A 4,978-nucleotide genomic window follows, 5' to 3' on the forward strand; every position below is an offset into this window, starting at 1 on the left:
ACATTTCCGTGAAGTGTTTGGTAAACACGTAGGCGATACCTCTGTCTGTGACCAGTTATATCACCTCCGTCAGGGGTCTCTGTCCATAAATGACTACGCCCTGAAATTCAGAACCCTCGCAGCAGCCAGTGGCTGGAATGAGCGCCCTCTTCTGACCACTTACCGGCAAGGACTGGAGCCGAAGGTGCAACTTCAGCTCGCAGCCTATGATGATTCCTATGGCTTGGAACGGTTTATACAGCTATCCATCCACTGCGCTACTCACATGCAATCTTGCATTGCGGCACATCAACTCTCACCATACACTCCACTCCTTCGTCGGCCAGACACCATCAGCCCTCCAGAACCAGGTCAGGAACCCATGCTAGTGGACGGCACTCGACTCTCCCGTTGGGAGCGGCAGAGACGGCTGAGCCAGAGCTTGTGTTTGTACTGTGGAGCTGGAGGGCATGTAATCCCTTGATAATTTTATGGCACATTTCCGTGAAGTGTTTGGTAAACCCGTAGGCGATACCTCTGTCTGTGACCAGTTATATCACCTCCGTCAGGGGTCTCTGTCCATAAATGACTACGCCCTGAGATTCAGAACCCTCGCAGCAGCCAGCGGCTGGAATGAGCGCGCACTTCTGACCACTTACCGGCAAGGACTGGAGCCGAAGGTGCAACTTCAGCTCTCAGCCTATGACGATTCCTGTGGCTTGGAATGGTTCATACAGCTTTCCATCCGCTGCGCAACTCGCATGCAATCATGCATTTCAGCACATCAACCCTCACCATACACTCCACTCCTTCGTCGGCCAGACACCATCAGCCCTCCAGAGCCAGGTCAAGAACCCATGCTAGTGGACGGCACTCGACTCTCCCCTTGGGAGCGGCAGAGACGGCTGAGCCAGAGCTTATGCTTGTACTGTGGAGCTGGAGGGCATGTAATCACGGCATGCCCCATTTGTCCGCCACGACCTATGGTGAGTGTCATTAAGCCATCCATAGTTAATATGCAACCCCTCACCACTGTTGTAAAACTTACTGCCTCCGGTATCTCCTTTCCAGTACACGACCTCCTCGACTCTGGCTCAGCCGGGAACTTCATCTCCGGGAATCTCTGCCGCCAACTCAATCTCCCAACCACGACCACTAAGACCACCTACCAAGTCCAATCGGTAACTTGAAAACCACTCAGTCGAAGACATGGACCCACGCTGTGACTTACAAGTTGGTCAGTTGCATGAAGAGACACTCCATCTCCTGGTTCTGGAGGAATCCACCGCTGATGTGATCTTGGGGCGTCCTTGGTTGGTGCAACACGACCCTACCATCCCTTGGAGAACTGGTGAGGTCCTGAAGTGGGGCAGTACCTGCTTTTCTGACTGTTTTCCTCATCTTCCTCAGCCATCACCTCTGCACTCCGAGGCCCTCACACTCTGCTCCACCTCCATAGAAAGCCCGATCGATAAACAGTCAGTCGACATTCCAGCCTGTTATGCCCCCTTCAGTGATGTATTCTGTCCGAAGAATGCCTCCCAGTTACCTCCGCACCGGCCATGGGACTGTGCCATTGATCTGATTCCGGGTGAGCCAGTGCCCCCTGGAAGAATTTATCCCTGGTCACTCCCTGAACAGAAGGCCATGGAGGAGTACATCGAAGAGGCTTTACAGCAAGGTTACATCCGCCCTTCCACGTCCCCTGCTGCTTCCAGCTTCTTCTTCGTGGCCAAGAAGGACGGGGGTTTGAGGCCCTGCATCGACTACCGGGCACTCAATAAGAGCACCGTGAAGTTTCGCTACCCACTTCCCCCTCCGTATTCCAGGACTTCATGCACGAGGTACTCCGGGAGTATCTATACAGGTTCGCCCTCGTCTACATTGATGACATACTAATCTACTGCCGGAGCATGGCCAAACATCGCCACCACGTTGCGGAGGTCCTAAAACACCTGAGAGAGTTCCATCTGTTCCTCAAAGCCGAGAAGTGTTCCTTCCATCAGTCCTCGGTTCAGTTCCTTGGCTATGTCATCGATGACGGTGGTATCCAGATGGACGAGGGGAAGGTTGATGCCATCCAAAACTGTCCAGTTCCAACCACCGTCAAGGAACTTCAATGCTTCCTGGGATTCGCGAACTTCTATAGAAGATTCATCTACCACTACAGCTCCATAACCAGTCCACTCACTAGTATGCTCCAGAATAAGCCCAAATCTCTGTCCTGGTCACCAGTTGCCACGGAGGCCTTTGAAGTACTTAAGAAAGCCTTCACTTCTGCCCCGCTCCTCATCCATCCAGACCCGAATAAGCCGTTTGTGGTAGAGGTTGACGCTTCCACTACAGGAGTGGGAGGCATACTTTCTCAGCAGCAGGGGACTCCATCCATGTGCCTTCTTCTCACGCAAACTCAACCCGGCGGAGACGAATTATGACATCGGCAACAGGGAGCTCCTGGCTATCAAACTAGCCCTAGAGGAATGGAGACATTGGTTGGAGGGAGCACATCATCCATTCAGCGTCCTCACTGACCATAAAAACCTGCAATATTTACGAGACGCCAAGAGACTCAATCCTCGCCAGGCAAGATGGGCTCTCTTTTTCACAAGATTCAATTTCACCATTTCCTATCGTCCTGGCCCCAAGAATGTGAAAACAGATGCCCTCTCTCGCCTTCATGCTCCTGAACAAGTCAGTGAGGAACCGGAATCCATTATCCCCAAGGAAATCTTCGTAAGCCCCATCCAATGGAAGGATAACCCAGTCACCTCCACCAATGCTTCCACTCCCACTCCGCCGGGTTGCCCACCAAGAGTGCAGTACGTCACCAGAGCACAACGCACTTCCCTAATTCACTCCGTTCACACCTCTCTGGGCACTGGCCATCCAGGGGCCAACAGCACCATCTCACTGCTGAAAGATCGCTTCTGGTGGCCCAACATAGCCAGGGATGTGAGAAGGTTCGTTCAGGGCTGTTCCGAATGTGCCATCTCCAAGAGCCCACGCCACCTACCATCTGGCAAGCTCCTTCCGCTGCCCATTCCCAACCGCCCTTGGTCACACCTAGGAGTTGATTTCATCACTGATCTACTGGCCTCGGATGGTAACACATGTGTTCTTGTAGTCATTGACCGATTCTCTAAATCTTGCCGTCTTCTCCCCCTCAAGGGTCTACCTACAGCTATGGAGACCGCTGAAATCATGTTTAACAATGTCTTCAGATATTATGGAATTCCCGAGGACATTGTCTCAGACCGTGGCCCACAGTTCATCTCCAGAGTATGGAAGGCATTCTTTTCCCTCCTAGGTGTGACCATAAGCCTCTCCTCAGGTTACCATCCCCAATCCAATGGGCAGACGGAGAGGAAAATTCAGGAAATCGGGCGATCCTCAAACAGATAAACCCGGTCACATATCAACTCCAACTTCCTCCACAGTATAAGATTCACCCCTCCTTCCATGTATCACTGCTGAAACCTCACCATCCACCCGTTTCTCTCTCCACAGAGCCTGGCCCGACAGAAGAACCCCCTCTACAGTTAATCCAGGAGGACGGTACCATCTACAAGGTCGACGAGATCTTGGACTCCCGGTGCCGTGGTGGTCTCTTAGAATATCTTGTGGACTGGGACTCTCTCTCTCTCTGCTATCCTTAAAGATACATTGAAAGACTTTACCTGCCTGTTATACTTACCTCCTGTGTTTCCTCCAGTGTGTTCTCCGGTGTTCCATTCCCTAGTCCGTTCCCGTCATCAGCTCCGTGGATACCCCGTGTACTCATCAGCTGAGGTGTGTGCAGTCCTCTGTCTCCCTTCCACGATCTCCTGTGAGGACCAAATACAGAGTTACTCTTCTCATCTTCCTTAAAGACTGTTATATTAAGTTCATATACTCACCTGCCCAATCCATCTGCATCCCTTGCTGAAAATAAACATTATTGTATTTTTTCTAACCCTCTGTGTGAGTCTCCTTCCGTAACAGTAGTTAAAAGAACAAAAACTTTACCAAAACCTTTTTATTTTTGTTGAAAAAGTGGAGCCAAAACATTTCAGACTGCTGTACAAGACTCTCTTATGCGAGCGTTCATGTTTGCAGTTGCCAGATAAAGATCAAAAGCTCAAATCCCCCAATCAGAGCTTTTCTGTTAAACGGATATGTACTCTGCCCAAGTATAGGTCCCTGCAGGAAAGTAATGGGAGTTGCCAGATCGGGTCAAGACCCTGTCTACGTTATAAAAACTGGTGTAACAATAACCTACTCTCAAATATTATAACAGAGACATTCCTAATAGTAATTCTCTTTTAGTTTCTCTTTTAAAACTATGGCAAAAAAAGACTAATTGCCGCACAGAGGTTGCGCAAGTAACGTTACAATCAGCAAACCACAATCGCAAACAATACAGTCGAGATCCACGACAGAACACAGACTGGCTGAATGACACTTTCATTTAAGCAGAATACCTCAAATGGAGATCGCTAAACATTACCTGCCTATGACCCATATTTGACGCACACCATTTTGCATACAGAGCAAATAGATCTACAAAAGGACACCATAGACACAGCTCTTCATACTGCTCTGATCCACCTGGAGCAGCAGGGTAGCTGTGTTACGCTGCTCTTTGTGAACTTTATGAAACCTAACATATGTTGTTTCAAAGACTGAGGTGACCAAAACATATTTTGTGCTGACCTATTTTTGTTTGATCTTAGTTCAGAATTCAATACCATCAACCACAATATTCTTATACTTAGGCTTAAGAATGTGATTGGTATCAAAGGCTTAGCCTTGAAGTAGGTTTCTCTTAAAGGGGTCCTATTATGCTTTTTCACTTTTTTAATTTTAGTCAGTGTGTAGTGTGTATGTTTGGACATAAAAAAGAGCTAGAAATTTACAAATCTCAAAGTCCTCTCCAAAGGGAGATATTTCGTTTTTAAAAAATCCCTTTTCAAGAACTACAACGAACGGCTCGTTTGGACTACAGCATTTGTTTTCCGGG

At 49.0% G+C, this 4,978-nt stretch overlaps 1 protein-coding gene across 1 annotated transcript in view; it reads left to right on the forward strand.

Annotated features, from left to right (window-relative positions):
• LOC107731100 (piezo-type mechanosensitive ion channel component 2) overlaps positions 1-4,978 on the forward strand; it is a 173,300-nt gene that overhangs the window by 105,079 nt on the left and 63,243 nt on the right. The gene's annotated exons all lie outside the window — the stretch shown is intronic.

The sequence above is a fragment of the Sinocyclocheilus rhinocerous genome, unplaced genomic scaffold, assembly GCF_001515625.1.
Source record: "Sinocyclocheilus rhinocerous isolate Xijiao unplaced genomic scaffold, SAMN03320098_v1.1 scaffold2264, whole genome shotgun sequence".
NCBI lineage: Eukaryota > Metazoa > Chordata > Actinopteri > Cypriniformes > Cyprinidae > Sinocyclocheilus > Sinocyclocheilus rhinocerous.